The sequence below is a fragment of the Cupressus sempervirens genome, chromosome 8 (genome assembly GCF_028749045.1).
Source record: "Cupressus sempervirens isolate cs-2001-9-10 chromosome 8, ASM2874904v1, whole genome shotgun sequence".
Taxonomy (NCBI): domain Eukaryota; kingdom Viridiplantae; phylum Streptophyta; class Pinopsida; order Cupressales; family Cupressaceae; genus Cupressus; species Cupressus sempervirens.
The window spans coordinates 758752592-758774418 of NC_143125.1; positions in this window are offsets into that span (position 1 = coordinate 758752592).

Below are 21827 nucleotides of genomic sequence, written 5' to 3' on the forward strand. Positions count from 1 at the left end.
CATTAGGTTGCATCTTAGGATCCCTTAAATATGTGGGTAGAGGCTATCAATACTATTTTATATTTTATTAACAAAGGTTCCTCTATTCCTTTGGGTTGTGGTGTTCCAAAATAAGCATGTAATGGTGAGAAGGTGAGTTATTATTTTCTCAAAGCCTTTGGTTGTGAATATTTTTCACATATCAAATTCAAAAATAGAACCAAGCTAGAAGCTCACTTTGAGAAATGTGTTTTTTTTGGATATTATTGGCATGTTTTGGCCAACATTTTGTAACTAATTTTAACCCGAACATAGAAAAATACTTGTATAAAATGAATTAGGATTAGGAGTTTTTCATAAGGTATGATGATATACTAGTTTCTTTCTGTGGTATTGTATTGTAAGGGATTATAGATTGTAATCAAGTTGTAGTCACTAGATAATAAAATATTGGACTCATTGTTGGTGGATGTAGCCTAGGCATTGGGTAAACCATGTTAAATATTTGTGTCTTTTCTTCTCTTATGTATGCATGATTATTTACTAATATTGGTTGTATTTTCATGTAATTTTTATTTCCATCTCTTTAAAATTATAACATTTATAGCCCTCTTTTGGTAAGATGAATTCTCAAACTTCACTGTAGCATACCTAATCTAATTTTTGTGTGGGCATTTTGAGGAAAATAAGTCATGTGTACTACTTCTATATTTTCCTCATTAATATATTCTTCCCTCTCATACTATTCTTTGAATTCAGGATTACCTCTTAGATACATTCTCTAATCACCTCCACATTCTTACCACTCTTGCTTTTACTAATTGATCTCTTCTCCACAGTGAGCTTCCTTACAAATTAAATGTTTCTCATTTAAATCAGCAAGACTATATTGATAGTGTTTATCAATATGGATATCTAAACAAAAATCCTAGCAAATAGATGGAAAAGTTTGTTAGAATGAACCATTACTTATTGTACACACTTCATTTATGATTATGGATGACAAGTTACTTTCAAACATTGTAGACTTAAAAACTGTCTCCAAGGATAATTAAATTTTGTTTTCTATTTTAATGTCTAATCCATTTGATATCAACATTTAACATTCTATCAATAAAATATACAAATAAAGCTATTTTTAACTAGTTCCTCTGCCATGACAAGAACTCAGTTCATAAACATGGTGGTTTTGTGAGACTGGCATCACTAGATCCCTGGAAAGAGGTTTGTTATGTGTTATATGACTATGGAGGGTTGGCTTCAAATTTTTTAGTATTACAATTTCCCTATCTTGAACCATTTTAGAAATCATGACCTCATTTCATTTCCTAACCCAATTCTACATTTTATGGAGGAAAATATCAAAAATGTTAGGAAACAAATGAAGTTGGGTAAACCTTATAATATCCTTCATCATGATTTCAAGTTTAAACTCTAAAAAATCCATAAATCCATACCCCCAATAGTAAATTTAGCCCTAAATTTTGATGTGAAAAGGTCAAAATTGAGGCCAAAGTAGGTCAAATAGATGACTAAACTTGTTGGTCTTTTTTAGTCAATTTTTTGACCTAGACATTTTGCATCAAAATTTTGAATTCAAAAAGGTGGAGTTACCGATGCAAATTTCATCAATTTCCTTAGTCCTTATTTTCCCATTTGCAAGAATTGCTGGTCAAAATTTTGATGTAAACCCTTTGACATGTGATGACAAAATGACCAACATGTCGTCAAAATTGCAACCAACACCCATTAATTTTCTACACCAATGTCATACATTCAACGTCAAAGGGAAGACATATGCATCAAAATTGAGACCAACAGTAGGTAGAAATTTAGATGATCCATGCCAATTATTGTAAAAGCTTTGCTCTCATAGGAGCCTTCTAAACTATAAAAAATTTGATTCTAAAGTGTAAATTTTCAGTGCATGAGACTCATGGTATCATGCACACTTCTACCTCCACACCATTGTTTCATTGATCACATGATTTATTTCATACCAAACAATGGGAAGGAGGAAGAAATGTGCATGATATCCTGAGTCTCCATCGAGCAATTATGCTTTACAATCAAATTTTGTACAGTTTAAAAGGCTCCTATGAGAGCAAAGCCTTTACAATAATTGGCATAACCCATCTAAATTTTGGTTCTTGAGACACCATTACTTGTGAAGACCATAGGGAAAAATAAAATTAGGAAAGAATTATTTATCAGGAATTAAATCCAATAACTCTAACTAATCTCTATTTTTCAAACATATAAACATGATCAAAAAACTTACAGTCCCAATCACATCATCATAAGAGCACATATATAACTAAATTATAACTATAAGTATAACTATAACTATGTCTAAAACCAACATAATTTACAAATATCCACAATTCAAATATTATCCCTTGATGGTTTCTTTAATGCAAAGTTTTAAGTCAACTATGTTATCACCCTAGATGTAATACCAAACTGTCATTAGGCTAAAGACTACAACAAGTTATAAAAATGCAAGGAGAACTACCCAACAAAAGTAGAAAATGACATGAAAAGTTAACAATCTATTAATTGACACCTCTAGATGAAATATTTCTAGCAATTAAACTATACATTATAGAAACAAAAATTGCCTTATAATTGACACCTCACCAGTTGTAGTTCATTTGCATCTGTAATGGCTTCACAAAAGTTGAAAGCTTACAATTTGTCAAGAACACAAAAGGCACTTGTAGTTCAGCTGCATCAATAAAAGTAAAGTAGTTTAGTTGCATGATGAGGATAAGAGACTGTCAATATTGATTTTGGAGTTGCAGATAGCTAGGTGATAAACATAAAAAGGTAGATAAATCTATTTAGGTAGTACCAAAGTAAATCAAATTTTTAGGTTGCTGTGAAACCTAAATAGAAAAAGTAATCTAATTACAAGTTCTAAGCTATTGGCATAAATCTTTCAGAATCAAATCAATCACCAAGGCTTTTGCACAAAAAGGTTTAATATTGTTTTTTATAAGAATCAAGGACCATGTCATGAAAGAGTTCATAGAAGTTTGATTTTTTTATGAATATTGCATTCCTACTATGATATACAACATACTTTGTTATGATTTTAGTCCTTCATCAAACAAGAAAGACCATCTATACATTAACTCATTTATCCTGACATCAAACCAAATGCTACAACATTTTGAAGATAGTAATATAGACAAACAATTTAAGAAAGGGGTTTGTCTATACTTAGCACACATTATGGAATGGTCGATGTACTAGTTTAGTATATCCATGAATATAAAGTTTCATCATATATCATGGTTCAACAATTTATACTAATATAGTCAAACATTGTTTATGAAATCCCAATATGTTCAATGATTCATTGGAAGCACATATATGGTATAATAAGGAATATAAGGATTCCTCAACAATAATTACTCTCTGATATAACATTTCATACAACAATTTCACCTTTAGCAAAACTAATTCAGTTATTAAGTACAGAGACTCAACATAACTCTAAATCAATCATATTACAAACTCTTACCAAACATAAGAATAAATGAAGTGCATTAGATTATATGCTTACACTACATTCTAACAAGCATACTATTAAACCAATTCCAAACAAAAGATTTGTAATGGTTTAGAGAAGTATTAAAGTGTGGATCTTACTATTCTACATAGCTCCACATACCCAAGTTTAGAAGAGTAAAGATGAAATCAATAAATTTAGCCCTTGTGTTGGTCTCCGAGTCTGGTAATAATACATTCATGTAACTAGATCCAACTTAAGTTGTGCTATGACACCTATCAACACATTTAAAATCAACCATTACATTTCCTAATTGCTTCATCCACTACCTCTAAAGACTATGTATTCATCTTATCCCTACCAGTCCATGGATTTAATTTACCATTCTTTTAAACTTCACATTATCCAACTAGATCTCTTGTTAGTTTGAGGAAGGCAACATCCTTGTTACTATATAATTGTTATGATATTTTTTGCAATTGACAATCTTGTGGGTTCAGTATTTATCGATTTAGATTTCTTTAAAAGCTACTCACATTTAATAGGATTTGTTCAACCTTCAAATCCTTACTTCCATGTATAAACAAGTAGTTGATATGTTCAAAGAAGAAATCGATATGTCTAAATTTTACCAAATATAAATAAATGTAGCATGGTGTAGGGATTGGATTATTGTTTCTTATTGTATCCAAAGCTCAGTTGGCTATAGTGTATTCCTCTTACCCATATGTTGTCATATTCCTCAGTAAATTATCATTGTTTCTTCTTTCTAAATTTTTATCTTCCCCCCACAACCCCCCCTCCTATTTGATGACTTATTTTGTATATGTGTGTGAAGGGATAAGGAATCAAACCTTTCTTATCTTTTATTTACTGATTCAGTTTAATAAATATTTAATATTGGTATTTTGTTAAAATTGATAAACATGAAATAACAACTTGTAAAATGTGCATATTAGAACCAATGATTTGAGTATTTGGAGAAATTACTTCAAATTTTCCATGCAATCGACTACCATATTTCTTCATTGAACTGATGAATATAATCAATTTCTTAAATAGCTTCTTTATGTTCCAGTCAGTGTTGAACCCTCAGTTACTCATGGCTATCATAATTTTTGAGTTTCCATTAATAATCTATTTCTACACTACATTATTGAAAGCTAATCTCATCCTGAATACTAAATCTTTTCCTTCTACTACAATGTTTCTATATTTCTAGTGAAGAAGGTTCAAACACTAGGAATTCACGTAAGTGATTCTGTAGCATACACCCTTCTCAAAGGTGCTTGGATTCCCATTATAAGCTCCATCAAAAAATTTCTTTAGCCTCACCCATTAGAGGAGCATTCCCTCAGATGCCTTTCTTGGGTTCTTACATTTCATTGAGGTCAAATCTACTTAACTCATAACTTCTTTATTAAAATCTAACACTATATTATCATTTTTCATTTTTTTTAAATAATGTAGGGTTAGAATTTTTTTAGGATCATAAGAACTAACAAACCTCCTTGGTATAAAATTATACTTTAATACACAATTGTTCCTTAATTTTGTAAACTTAATATTGACTCTCTTTAAGTGGTTTATAAAGATGTATGTTGTTTGAACATCAATTGAACCATACAATGGTAGATGGTTCCTTCTCACATTTTATAATGAATAGCATCTCTACTTCCTCTTTGTATTCTTGAATCAGTTAAAGGCTAAAGCTAATGTATGTACTTATTTTAATACATTTTACATATTTTTTGGCCTACCAGGTATACATGTATTTAGGTGTAGGTTACTACAAGTGAGACATCAATTTGGTATATGGGAGCCTCTTATGCAAGCATCTCACATTTTATAGTAAAATAGCATATTGACTTCCTCTATGCATTCTTGAATTAGTTGAAGGCTAAAGCTTAAGTTTGCACTCGTTTTAATGCATTTTACATATTTATTGGCCTACCATGTATTCTTTTATTCAGGTGTATGTTACTGTGTGTGTATATAGTGCCAAAACTTGAAAGATATTATATATTATATTGTATTTACTATTTTACCAATCATTTACATAGGCATAGTCTCAAGGGTGAAGTCTCTATAGGTTCCAAGATAGACCTCAGTTACTTTAAGGAGTCACATAATCATGGTATCTACAATTATTTGTCCTATTGGGTCTATCCAGTACATGCAAAGAAGGGTTATAAACACAAGGACCAAGAAGTATTCAAAAAGAACATTATCTTTCAAAAATTCTATAGATTCCTCAATAGCAAATAAGTCACTACCTTTCAGATCATTTTCAAATAATTTCACTTTTTATTAGAAAGAGATATATTACTATAGAAGACATGGTTCACTATTACACAAAATTTCAGCATCAATTGGGAATGAAGTGACACTTGAGGAGCCAAATATTGATGCTCCTAGACAAAATGGAGATTTAGATAAGCCATCAGAAGGCAATAAATCATATGTGTCTGGCTCATTATCAGAAATTGAATCACTTGATGTTGAAGATTCTTCTAGTTCAAGATAGTCAGTACCCACTAGAAATATTAGCATGAATAGGAATCCAAGAGTGCCAAATGAAGATTCAGTTCTTGGTGCAACTTTTATAGGGATCGTGAGAAGAATAGAGTCATTTGGCACTTTTGTTAATTTTGGAGCTCTCATGGATGGACTAGTACATGTATCCAAGCTTAGTGATAGCTTTGTACACTCAAGGTCATCATGAGGCATTCCACAAGGACTGTGCACTACACCACTTTCCTAGAGAATTCATGAGTAAGATAACAAGGTTTTAGGATGTTAGGAATATTATGAATGTAGACATTGAGTATGAATCTACACATAATGTTCACCTTTCTCTTTCCCCTTCACAATCAAAACACTCAATCTTAAATATCAATTCATAACACAATGTATAACTCTTTAAATTTGTTGTTCAATTTTATAGAAGATATTTCTTCTAAATTGAACATAATTCATATTATATATATAAAGTAAGAAAAGAAATAAGAAGTAATCTAATTAAATTTACCAAAAAAACCTAATTCTATACAAATAAAAGAAAATTCTTAACAACTTAAAAAATAGAACAAAATATACTAGAAACAAGAATTATGTGAAATTAAGACTTAACTATTAGAAATGGTTATTATGTCTGATGTTGATAGCATTCCTTAACCCATTTCATTCTCTATCCAAAATTTTCCCAGGAAGAACATTTATTTCAAACAATATGAAAATCAATTCATAAAATGTACTACAGTTAGTCAAAAAAAAAATATCCCAATTACCTATAGACATCATCTAGAACCTCTTTTATCTCATGTTTGAAATGTCTTGCTATACCCAAGCTCTCCAAATGATTTACTATTAAGAGGCCAAGAATCAAATTGATAGGATAAGCACCGAGCACTTCACCAACAAAAAAATGTCTCTTACATTTACATGATCATTATAAAAATATCATCAAACTATATAAAAGAATATTTAAAGACCAACCTATATCATAAGTAGAAAGAGATGAATATCTTCTCTTAATTTCCAAGAACAACATATTTATCCTTGTAATATTATCATCTATGCACATCAGACCAAATGATTTACTCTCTCTGTTCTCTTTCTCAACCTGCCATATAACGAGATGAGTGGTTATTAGAGAAAAACATATATAGTTAAATATAAAGAGTACATTAGGTAATATAGTTAAATACATTGGAGGAATCTTCAACACTCATAGATTTGACTTTTTGATGTGTTCTTGTATTGAACTTCTTTCTTCCATTGAAGTTGAAATTAGAGGCCCCTAGATTAAAGATATTATTAAAAATTAGTTCAAGAAAATTCAATGACAAAATTGATTATAAAATAAATATATGAATGAATATAAAATTTTAGATTGTGCACTAATCATACCCTTCCAAACTATAAATAAATTGGACTATGAGTAGGGAAAACACAAATGCTTAACCACAAAATTATTGTAGTATCCTATTGGAAATATTCAAGACTTGATAAGTTATTGAGAGGGGAGGGGTGAATCAGTAACTCCAAAACTCTTCTTTGAATTTATCATATAACCATGTAAATTATTCACCATAGATCCATCTATACTACTACATACATTAGTACTGAAAGATAAGACATTCATCACACAAAAGAACACAATGTTTTGGTGACCTAGAAACCTCCCAAATAGAAAGTAAAACTGAGGTGGGGATGATACCTACAAAACTTCAATACTACAGCATAAAGTTTGCCTATTAAGGCTTACATTGACCACTTCTCATGACCTACCCTATTAGAAGGACAAAGGACTACTAGGTCCACCTTGTTAGATGATTTACAAACATACAATGAAGTATGCACTCGGTTAAGAGATTTATACAAAAATTGTTAAGTCTACCTTGTTAAAGGATTTAGAAACTAATTCACCTATTAGGATGAAGTAGTGGATCTACTTACAACTAATTTTTGATAAGATCCTTTATGCCTTGATCACCTTATGTGATAGATATGACTTTTCTGCTCCTGTATTGACCTTTCTACATTCCTTAAACTTCTGTTGATAATCCTTTGCATGCACTTCTCACAATACTTCAATAATAATAAAATACAATGATATCTTACAATACATCTTACATATATACCTTTCCAATTTACAAAACTACAAGGTTGACCAAAATACAAGTGAACAACACATTACAAATTCGGTCCAATAGTAGATAACTTGGGTTCACTGAACTGACTTAGTGACCTGTTGATACTCGGCATCTACTGCATTACTCAGCATCATCATGCACTTGGTAGAAGTGAAAGATTAGTCCATACTGATCACTTGATGTAGTTTTGAACTCAGTGACCACTAGTAACTCAGTAGATGTAGTGTCACTTGGTAGATACTACACATTGAGTTTACCTTGCTTCACTTGGTAAACACTACTTCTTCCAATGCTCAGTTTACACTGAATTTCCATGACACAAACTTACTGCTCGGTAGACATTGCAAAGCTCAGTAGACACTGTTGGTCTTCACATTGCATGTAGTCACTTAGTAGCCACTATTCTACTTGGTGTAAATTTTTGAACACTTCGAAGCTTGGTTAGAACTAGAATACTCAATTAACACTGGAGTGCTTGGTTAATACTGGAATGCTCAGTGAGTGTAGGAAACTAAGTGTTGAGCTCAGTAGCTACACTGATATAAATAAGCTACACTGATATAAATAAGTGTTGTCACTAATGGCAATAATAACTTAATGCCAATAATCTCCCATTTTGGCATTAGTGACAAAACACTTATAAGCCAAAACATATGTACACAATCTAACTCACTAAATTTTGGTTTTTCAAAATTGATCTTTGTAAAGCTATTGTATATACATTCTTACATATATCTCCTTGATGACACATAATGTATATACAATGATACTTATGTACATAGCTATACACATATACATGCTGACTCCATTGAGTGCTATCTCCCCCTTTCACTTATATTGATATCTCTCCTTATCTACAATATTTCCCCTTTTTGCTTATACTGATATCTCTCCCCCTTTTTGATGGTAATGTGAAAGGGCTATATATACTATTTATATAGTTACACCAAAATGAGATAGAAATTCTTGATGTACCTTGAGAATGAGGGTGAATGAGTTATCCCAATTCTCTTGCAAAATTTGGTAGGTGGAGAGAGCTACCTGAACTTCTATTGATAGATGAATCATGTGATCAGCCACTAAGAAGTTCTGACCTTGGACCAATGTTTTTCAACGAGAAATATGTTTCTACATTGTGTCCATTATTGGAAAGACCATGTTCTGAATATCAATCAAGTTTTCTCTTATTCTTGCTTCTTCTCTTAGAAGTTTCGCCTACACATCTGCTAGATATTTCACCTTGGCATGATGAGAGGAGCTAGAGGAGGAGTCCAGCTGCAACTATGATGCACTTGATTGCATATCAACATCAATCTTATTTATCTTCTCCTTTATTTCTTTAGTAAAACTGCAGACATCACAAAGTTTAGCAAAAAGTGATGCTGCACTATTAAAAGAATTTTCAAAATTACCCAAAAATGTAGATAGCTCTACTTGCTTTATTGCTATCTGCTGAGCTATGTGCTCTAGCACCTTGTCATCAAACTTCCTTTCAGCCTTTTCAATGAGTTTCTCTTGTTCGAAGGAGTCCTCATTATATTTATGTACAGTATCTTCTAACTGAATCAAAATGTGTTGAGTGGAATCCACTTCAACACTTATAGCTTCTGTAATTATATTCTTGGCATTCTCAATTATTCTATACTCCTTATCCCTTTTTGACCTTAACTACTTCTGCCTAGATTTCTTCTCTAAGAGTTGACCTGATAACCTCATCTCTTCAAAAGTAGCAGTGTCAAAGTCAATCTTGGGTATTTCTATCTTTGTGTCTAAGTCAATGTCTTCTTCAATTTCCTTTCCAGTGATCAGAAGTTTTAATGGTTGTCTTTGTTCTACTTCTGTTATTGCTAGTTTGACCTTTGGAATAGACACAATAGTTGAGATAGAAGGGCTAGTAATGAAAAATGGGATAGGATTTAAGGATTTAATACCAATAGGAGTACTAATCGAATCAAAAATTGAAACACTTCCCAAAAATGGTGCCACACTAGGTAGAATACCCATAGAAATATCTGAACTAACTAGAATCAAAGTGGATGTAGATAATGCTGATGAAAAAAAAATTGTAGAGCTAACTAGAATTGATGAAGACAACATTGTAGAACTCATTGTTGCACTTACTGATGATGCAAGAGCAAAGAGAGCTAAATCAGTAGCTAAAGAAGTAATAGTCAGCTTAGTACATGAAGTGCTTGACACTTCCATTATAGATACCTAGAGCTGGGAGGTGGTTGGTGAAGATTGAGCAATTGATGTTACTATTGGGCTCACAATCTCACTAGTAGAAGCTATCTCCACAAATGTGATACTATTTGGTTGAGTGTGAGGAATAGATGTAATTGCTTCAGCTACTATTATGACTGGATCATCTTCATCCTTTTCTTCCTCTTTTGATTCTTCCTCCTTTTCTTCTTCTTCCTTCTCTTGCATTAGAGCATGCAATTCTCCTACTATAACTGTGATTGAAGGAGTATTGTCTTCATCATCATTGTCACTACTGTCATCATCTTTAATTTCAACAGTTTCTTTTGATGGCTTGTAAGATGATATATATCTCTCCAAATGTCTTCTATTTTATTTCCTTCTATCTTCATGCTCTTTTATTTCCTTCTTCACTTCTACATCAGTCAGATTTGGTACCAACTATCTTAGCTATTGTTCAAAGATGTCCTTTATAGTTTGCAATCTACTCTCCCATCTGACTTTGATTTTAGCAAAAATATTTGCATGGATTTGAGGTTGCATTTGTGTAGGGGAGTATTTCCAAATACCCATCTTTTCCATAACAAAGTCCTCAATCTCTTTTTTCTCCATTGGAGTCTGAGTCTCATATTTGAGAACTTTGAAGTTTCAAATTCCTATTCCAACTCTTAGCTATTTTAACCTTTCCTCAAATGTAGGTGTAGGGCAGATAAATACTGGTTCACTTTTACCTTTCCTAGTTCTTCTGATGAACACTGTAGTTGGTTGCTTCTAAGGTTTGGTGATAAACACCTTATCTTTCTTCCTTGTTGGTTCCTCTTTCTCTGATTCTTCTCTTCTTCTTTAGATTCCTTCTCTTCATCCTCACCCTTGCCCTCAGTAAGCATTAGAGGACCTTTAGCTATTTTCAACTTGGTAGCTCTCTTCTTTCCTCTACTAAGATCTTGGGGAATCTTAATACTAAGCTCTATCCTCTTCTTAGCTTCCTCATATGTGCCAAATGTAGGAAGATTAGGATTGGTTAGGTCATTTACTAATGCTCAATGATGTCTCTAGCTTCATCAATGTTAATTTCATAAGCCAATGGCTTTACCCATGCCACTCTTGGTATGACTGCTTGAATGTACACTCTATCACAATCCACCATGAATCATATATCATCCTTGTAGTCTTCTACAAGCTTGGGTGGGATTCAGAATCTACTATTCATTTTCTCCTTGAACACCTCAAAATAGTTATCCATCAACCTTTCAATTTTTTGATCCATTTCTACCACAAAATCATTGATTTGATAAAGAACAAGGGTTTCTTTCCTCCACACAATAGTTCCCTTACATGGAAAGAACTTTTGAACATAAAAGAATAAACAAGTAAGTAGTGAACCAAACTTGAAGGGATTGTTCTTGGAAGTCTTCACACTCTCAATTTTTTTGTTCAATTGTTTCAATAACACATTTGAAAGATTATATTGAAGGTTCTTCTTCACCACCTTATATGATAGGTCTACTGCCTCACAAGGAACACTATTCAACTGACTTGAGATGTAGATCTTATGTGCAATAATGTGGATGACAAATCTAAGCTTTATGTTAGTGACAATATTTTTTTTCAAACCTCTACCATCCCACTCAACTAGGGTTTTGGTTGTCTTAGCTTTGCTTAGCATTGGCAGACCCGTAACCTTGTGTATCATGTTCTTTATAATTAGAATGGGTTGCTCCAACCATAATTTTCCATTGTGGAACCAACTCAATATGTAGTTTATCCATTTTTCTTGGAAATTCCATGGAAAGTGATGGATATGAGTTAATCCTTTCATTTCCAAATGCTTATGCTCAGGTTTCAAAACTCCATTAACACACATTTTAGCTAGGGCATTATCCATTTCTAATTTCCCTAATTCTTGAACAATACATTTAAAATGAGTTCTTATATCATTAATCAGGAGTACCTTTGGTAGGATTTGTGACTGAGCACTGTAAGGGTCAAGTGATTCAGCAATATTCAGAATGAGCTTGAAGTTAGGCTCTTTCCATTCAATGCCCTTAACCAACATCTCAAAACCCTTCTTTGGTTTAGTGCTGCTCCCATTGGTAGATCCCATCAATGCTAGGTAGGTGATAGAATTCATGAAGATTTCACTACTAAATCACTCAAAAACACTATAATGCTCTTCCAAATCACTCTACTCTTCAAATGTTGTGAATGCGGTGAAAAATGAAGTCAAAATTGACCTTTTTGTTGAGAAATTTTCATAAATTTTTGGTGCCATAATTACATAGTGCATGATAGACTTTCATCCACTGACCTAACTTGGCAAACAAACAAACAAACATTTACTGTCATTTCTTCGTTCCCCTCCCACACACTTGAACTTATCTTTTGTTTCACTTCCCTCTTTTATTCTTTCGTTCTTTTGTTATTCCTCCCTTTTTTTTTTTTTTTTTTTTTTTTTTTTTTTTTTTTAAAATTTTGTATTTATTTATTTATTATTATTATTATTATTATTATTTTTATTTAATTAATTAATTAATTTTTATTTATTATTATTATTATTATTATTATTATTATTATTATTATTATTTTTTTTTTTTTTTTTATTATTATTATTATTATTATTATTATTATTATTTTTTTTTTTTTTTTTTTTTTTTTTTTTTTCAAGTCTTTTTGATATTGCCTTCCCTTTTATTATTTTTTCTCCTTCTTTTTTCATTTCCTCTTTAGATTATTTATTTTAAACTCATTACTTATACATTTAATATAGCAAAATTTTACATTAAAAATTGTTATGACCTTGTCTCGTTGTTCTCCGTGTCCATCTCCTCCTCCCACCTAGGCTCTCCCTCTTATATTCTACTGTGGTCTGCAACTCATCATTTTTTCTCCTCCAGCTATTCATATCCTGATGATGAATCACAGAGTGTGATTCGAAACGTTGATGCAAAAAAATGGCACACAATCGAATCCAGAATGCGCATCTTCATACTTCAAACAAAGTTTCCTTTACACCCAACCTCACTCAGTGGAGTCTGATGTAACTTGGCTAAAGATGAACTTTCTATGATCCTCGTGTATATGAAATACTGATTGGATCATTTGCATTCTTTGTATTTTTTGGAACTACTTATGATCTTCTCTAATGAGTATAGCTCCAACACATTCTTAGGAACTTAGTTTGAGAGGATGGAGCCACCCACTTCTTGAGTGACTTCACTCCCATGATTTGAGCTTGTATCCTTAGTATTTTTAGGAATCTATTGCTACTTCATTTGTTTCCTTATGTTGTTAGCCCTTGCTTTCTTTTCATCGTCAACTTTGCTTATATTCATGTAGTTTTTAGCTATATGACTGAGTTCAGTGCATGTGTAACACCTTATAGTAGTATCCTTCTTTCTTACATGATGCCTTGCACAATTTATGCCAATGTGTCCATATTCTCCACAATAATGACATCTGCACCAAGTATTGTAGTCCCATCCAAATATTTCCTTTACAAGTTGTTTAGCTACATTGAATGATTTTGATCTACATAGGGATGCTTTGTGACCATGCTTCTTGCATTTGTGACATTTACCTTCAAATTTTGGTTTCTCCTTGCATTCATTGGCTTTGTAACCATGCTGATTGTATTTGTAGCACTTTCCATTGAATTTTTCTTTTCCATTGCTCTAGAATTTGTTTGATGTGTGACTTCTCTTTCCATAGTGATTGCATGTAGGTTTTTGATTCCTTTTTGCACCTTGTTTGGAAGATTCACCTTCTTCTTCATTGTATCCAAGTCTTGCTTTACCTTTTTGCCTATGAAGATTCTATTCATTTTGCTGATTCAATTGATTCATATCTTCTTGAGATTTCATCATTCTTTCATTGACTTGTTTTTCAACATTTAGGTCATTCTTCAATCTTTCATTAATTTTCTTTTTAGATCTTAGTTATCTCATTGTTCTTTCATTAATTTCTTTTTCATAATTCAAGTCATTTCTAATTCTTTCATTCTATGCTTTTAGAATCCTGATTTCTTCATTTGCTTCAGTGATTTGATCAATAAGGTCTTCATGTTGATTGGATTGATTTTGTTCTTCATTGTTTCTTGCCTTCAAGTCTTCTTTTTCCTTATTCCTTTGTTCCAAAATCTCACATAGCCTAATTGATTGAATTTCTTGTTCTCTCTTGAGTTTCCTCACTTCTTCTTGCAGAGATCCATTCTTTTCTAGGAGTTCTTTGATTGCATTGTTTTCTTCATCTATACTGCTTAAAGGGAAAAAGTCTTCAATCTTTTCTTCAACATACTTGAGGTCATTCATTTGATTTGCAAGTTCTTTTCTTCTTTTTAGGGATTGGGAAAGATGATCCTTTGCTTCCTTGAGTTGAACTATGGCCATCTCTAGATCTAGATTTTTATTTTCAATTACCTTGTCAAGTATGAATATCTCCATTTGTCCTTAGATCTTTACTCAAGCTATTAAACTTTATCTCGAGAACCACAATGCTCTGATACCAATTTTTGGAAGTATTGAAGACTTGATAAGTTACTGAGAGGGGAGGGGTGAATCAGTAACTCTAAAACTTTTATTTGAATTCATCATATAACCATGTAAATTATTCACCATAGATCCATCTATACTACTGCACACATTAGTATTGAAAGATAAGGCATTCATCACACAAAAGAACATAATGTTTTGGTGACCCAGAAACCTTCCAAATAGAAAGTAAAACTAGCATGGGGATGATACCCACAAAACTTCACTACTACAGCATAAAGTTGGCCTATTAAGGCTTACATTGGCCACTTCTATTGATCTGCCCTATTAGGAGCACAAAGGACTACTAGGTCCACCTCATTAGAGGATTTACAAACATATAATGAAGTATGCACTCAATTAAGAGATTTATACAAAGATTGTTAAGTCTACCTTATTAAAGGAATTAGAAATTGATTCACCTATTGGGATGAAGTAGTTGATCTATTTACAACTGATTGCTAATAAGATCTTTATGCACTGATCACCTTATGTGATAGATATGACTTTTCTACTCCTCTATTGACCTTGATGCATTCCTTAAACTACTATTGATAATCCTTCGCATGCACTTCTCACAATACTTCAATAATAATACAATGCAATGATATCTTACAATACATCTTACATATATACCTTTCCAATTTACAAAACTACAAGGTTAGCCAAAATAAAAGTGAACAACACATTACAAAGTCGGCCCAATAGTAGATGCTTCATTTGGAATGATTTCTTGATCATTTTTATGGCTTCAACTATCATGGTCTTCTTGCCTTTATATCTTGATGTCTCAATGAAAAGAGACAACCCTAGGTAAGTTATTGCCCTTTTAGAAATGGTTATATCCATTCACTAATAAAAAAACATAAAGGAATCAAGACTTATCACCTAAACATACTTCCATATGCTTTTGGCACTCTAGGGTAGAGAATCACAAATGTAGCACACACCACTAGAAAGAAAAGGATATGAATGGATCATATATTCTTACTACTTGCTTTCGATTTAGCAATTTGAAATAGAAATATCAATCACATTCTCTCTTTCTCCTTCCATGTGGCAATTTAAAATAAAGACATTGATTGCATTCTTCTAACTTATTGACAATTAGAAATGAATAATGGATCATATACTTCTATTTCTTTATTTTCTCTCATTTGTCAATCTAAAATAAAATAATAAATAGAGAATATGTTCTTGGTTTAAATGTAGAATGAAATGGTTGTAAGTATGCATTTCAACCACATGCAAATGATTTTGAGATACAGACCTATGCAATCCAATCTCCCAAGGAATAGACATCACCACTTATCGCCATCTTTGCCAAAAAAGGATTTCTCATAAAGTGATGTTAGAATAGTTACTAAAATGGTCATAAATTATGTTGTTATAGTAAAAGAATACTTTAACTTAAGAAAAAAACTACACAATATTAAAACATGACATTGTGCTTTAAAAACTAAAAAGGCACCTATAACGAAGAACTTCATTTGGACTTGCTAATTGGTTGTCACTATTAACTATAAGCTTATCTTTAAAGTTTGAGCTTCACTTGGTTTCAAGAATAGTTTAATATTCTCTACTAAATAGGGCCAACCACGTGAAGGTGGAAGCTCATTTGGCCCCTCCCCCGCAACATGAGTCTAAATTGCCCATTAACATTTAATAACATTCATTCATTCATCCATTTTTGAAATATAATATTCAATCATTATAATCACATGATAACATTCATTAACACACAACATTCATGAATAATTCATTAGCACAAAATTCATTAACACACAACATTCAAGAGTAAGTCATTCATGAATAATTCATTAACACAATATTCATTAACAATATTGAAGAGTAACTCATTCTTGAATAATCATTTCTTTTTTACTTTCTTGCTTTTTTTTCATAAAATTTCTAAGAGGAATATCAATGTCCTTGTCATTCCCCTCCTCTACTTGTTGTAATGCATGTCTCCTCCTTGTCCGTTCAAGAACATCAAGAGGTCGTTGCACCAAAGGATGGTCCACTGCAATAACAAGTACTTCATGAGTTAAATTCACTCCATTTTATATTAGTGAATTATGAGTTTTTATTTAAGTAAAAGAACTATAAATAAAAAAATTAATTTAAAAGAACATAACATAGATTTTCTTTACCTGAATGTATGACATGATCTACCTACTAATCAGTCTAAACATCCTCTAGCACTCATTCAACATGATATGATTCTATATCCTCTAAAATATACACAAAAATTTTACACCAAGTTCAATTAAAGATGTTAAATCCTATTAATAATTACATAATTAGTTTTAAATAGTAAATGAGAATCTCCATGGATAGTACGATGCACATTAGGGGCTTCATGATGTTGTGTATGATCTGTGTCACAATTAACAGGCTACATTGCAATGTCATGCACATTATTATCAAATAGATTGTTGTTCAAGTATTCAATTTCTAACATATTTTTTAGCATATTTACCTATGCACATGATGCAAGAAACTATTTGGTTGGGGCAATGGAAGCTTGCCGTAGGCATTTAGCTATGGTTGCATAGCCTTGCTTGAAGGCAATTTTTTTGTGTTCTTTTGTGGCCTCTAGATTAAAATTAGTGCCCTACATTTTTTTATTAATTAAAAAAATTATTTTCATTTTATAAATAATTTTTTTCTTCAATTCATTTACTGCTACTTACAACTTATGCTTTGATTTTCAAATATCCCCTAGAGCCAAGTCTGTGCTACCCAACCTTTTCTAGCATGGCCTTTGTTTCCTTTGATGTGTCCTAAAACCTATGAAATGTTTGAAATATGTTAGATGATATGGATATAAAGATCAGTACTAATTAGTGGCTTATTACATTAGCGTACTAGTAGTTAATACTATTGCATACCTTTTTGGATTTGTTGGTGTACTTTCTTTTTGACCTTCCCCTTTCTCCTTTGCATACAAAATGAACTCATTCTAGTCCCTCACTAAAACAAAGGAAGGATGCTTGCACTTCATGTTTAGGATGAGACTCTTTCTATATGAGTCCCTCACAACCTTAAGATGTTTGGAAGCTTTTTGTAACAATTTCTTATGATCAAAAATATTACTACCAAACTCATGCTCTGTATCTTTGATGAGCTCATCTTTTAATTTTTTTATCTTGGAATTTCCACCTTTTAAGAAAAAACACAAAATTGTTAGATATAGCTAGTATAAGAAAAGACCCAAATGAAAGGGAAAATGTTGCACCAATTAATGATATGAAAAAAAATAGTGGGATAAAATTAGATTAGTTATGATGTTCCACCTTGTATGTATGGTGGGCCCAAATCTTCATAGTGTGAGGTCATAAAGTCTCCTATAAAATGTATCATTTCCTGGAAAAAAGTCATGGTATAATTAATAGTAAGAACCATTAAAATGAATCATGTGAAGAATACTTTTCATAGTGAATAACATTATATTAAATATTCTACTCCACTTGAACTATTATTTTATGGGAAAAACTAAGTATATATTAGAAGGGAATTGACTTGTACCATAGCAAACTATAGAATCTAAATTGAAAACCATTTTTTCCCCTTTATAGTATACAATTGTGCAGTTGTTGATGTCAAACTCTACCAGTCAAACCAGTCAAACTCTACTAGGGCTCTATTGATGATGTCAAAATTTGGCCAAATTTGGCATGTTTTCTCCTCAACAAATCCACATTCTAAATATAAGACCCTGGCCATATTTGGACCAAGTCACACTGGACCCAGAATTTGGACTTCCAAGGAAGAATCTAGCAATGTAGCTTTTTTATGAACATATGCAGGAATAAGTAATATGGTTCATTAATTTAGTTTTACACATGCTTTTTAAAAGTTTTTGTTGGATTAATTTGCCAAATTTTTTTAGAGATTTTGCAAAGTCTCAAGTTTGTTAAAGAAATTGGTTTGTAGAGTAATTTGTCTAGTCTAAGTTTTTAAAGAATGATTGAAAATTTTTAACAACATTAAGGATGTAGAAAAAGTTACTATAGTAACCAACATTAGACATAGCCCAACAAACATTTTCTTTTAGTCATTTACATTACATACACAACATACCAAACTAAAAAATATACTGTGACTATATTAATTAGTATACCTTAAAAAAAAATGTTCATAATACATATAGCTTGTCATGACCTTCATTTTTTGTCATTCTTAATTGATGTTGTCACTAATCCTACCTGGGATATTATAGAAAAAAAATATTGCTAAAATAGGCAGTGAAGCTGAAAGTGAGCACTCTAAAACTCTAACAGGCAATAGCAATGATGTTGGAAATCATTGAAAACTGAACATTGAATATGAAATAAGACTCCTACTTTTGGTTCTTTGTAGAAAAATTGGTTAGTATCTTCTACTGAAAGCATGATATTGCAATGTACTAAATGGCACATCTCAATGGTACACACACTTTCACTATTTAGATCATATAGTGTCAGTAGAAATATTTAGATCAAATTTGGAACTCACAAATCTAGTTCAAAAACACTAAGTTCAAAAACATTAAAATGCAAAATAGACTTGTAAAGAATTATGCCCTAGCATAATAGACTTGTTAAATATCAATAGAGGAAATCATGAACTCTAAATTACAAGTGATATAAATGTACATGTTTCTTTTGGTCTCCCATCAATGTACCTAGAATACTACCATTTGAGCAATCCAAATTAAAACCACCACAGGCACTAAATCAAATACTTCATAGCTCAAATTGAATTACTAAACTAGAGAATTACTAGTATAGACAAAAGGTCATTGATAATTCAAATGATCCTACCAAACCTCTAATAAAAAGGAATTCTAGAATGATTAAACAACTTGCACAATATGACATACTAAAGAAGGTCATGAGGCATCACTTCGCATGAAAAGCCCTTGCATTTACCACTTCCTATAATGTTTACACTTTGCAAGAAAATCCTTATTACAATATAAAAAATAATTATTTAAAGTACCTAGAATCTTAGGACATTTTAAAGGCATTGATTTGTCATTTTCAATCAACAATGATGTATGCATAGCTCCCATGCTAGAAATACGGGTAGCTCTAAGAAATGATGGTGAATTATCACCAAGACATGCACTATGATCTACATCTAGTGGCGTAGCAGAGGGTGCATCTCTTACCACAAAAAAAAAATCCACTATGTGATGCACCCAAGATTAAAGTAAAAAATATCAACTCATAATTAACACAAAAGCAAATATAGAAAAACAAGGATTTACCAACTAGACATCCCCTTGTTGTTGACATTGCAGTTAGCAATCTCATATAGGTGTCTATTAACCTCCTTAGAGTCTTCTACACTGGATGACCTAAAAAATACATTGCTAGCAAAGACATTCTAAAATAGTAAAAGTAAGATTTAACTTAAGAAGTTTTGAATGTTCGAAATAAAAAATTCATTCTAACTTGTCAACTAAAAGATTATTTTACTAGTGATAGTTAGAGCTCTACTACTACCAGCCTCACCACCTTGTCCTTGACCAAGTTGTGGATCAATTGCCAAAAAATCCTATATAATAAGAATTTAGTAGTTAAAGTTTCTCACAACTCTTTAAAAAAATTGCATCAATAAAGTATTTTTGCACATATTACATATTTTACTTCACAACATAAAAGATTATAAAATATAAATCTTTATTGAACTTCTATTATAACTAAAGAGTCATTACTACTTACTTCATAATGATGAGCTTGCACTCTCAAATCTGATAGCCTCTTCATCATCTCCTCGAATGGAATATTTGCCTCATCCAAAATTTTCATTATTTCTAAATTATTTTTTAAAATTTTTTTCTTTAATATTTTTATTACATTGGGAGTTTCAGCAATATCCTCATCAGAAGGCATAGATAGTGGCTCGGTACTTACTGCTAGTGCTTTTCCCTTATCCTAAAAATCAAATTATGAGAGGAATATCAGTAAAACTATCATAAAAACTCAAAAATCGTAAATAAAATAACATAATAATATAAAAAAATTCAACTATGTAATTTGTACAATTTTAACAAAGTTTACCCTCACTGAAGAAGGGGTGGGAGTAGCATCCTGTTGGGCTCTATCATCTGTCGGATCCATATCGTCCTATCACAAAGATTAAACATAAGAAATTCAGCTAACTGAAAGCAATAGACAACAAAAAAAACCTTATTAACAAAATGGTATATAGTACTTACAACCCTCATGATAGTGACTTTGTTTGTATCTATGCGATTTATATGGTAATCTATTAGTAATTCTTCCCTTGCACTTATTGATTTTATTGCACAAACAAAAACTTCATTCCCCTCACGTGCCTCAAATATGCAATTGGGTTTCTTACTAGTTGAGGAAGGTCATGTACTATTTATAAAACCTACAAAATTACTTGTTTCTTTTGGTCTCCCATCAATGTACATAGCAAATCTTTTACTTTGATCATTTTCTTTCCATTGTATCTAATTAGCTGATAGTGCATACCTATGCATACCTTTTTTATATCAAACAATCTTCATCCAATCATTGTAATTGTAGCATGGATCAACATACTTGAACAATTTGACAACTTTGTTGTAACATACCTTTATCCCATCCATGGAAAATAGGCTCAAACCATGTTATGAGGATGGAGCAATGTGATATATCCTTTCATTAACACAAAAATATGTGTTCATTAGAGGTAGCTCATTGGGTACCCATTCTTTCTCAATGTGTGTGTACCAAAAGGGTACTTTGATGTCACCTTTGGTCTCATCATCATAAGAACATGACCCCCCATTAGCAAGGAAAAATTGCATGCATTTATCAAAAAAAAATTCTAATCATTTGACCTCTAGTTGATCTCCCTATTTTAGCCATACTACATGTAGAGCTTTCATCTACCATTTCCTCATTTCCCTCATTCGATGTAGATAGATCTGATAAGTACCTA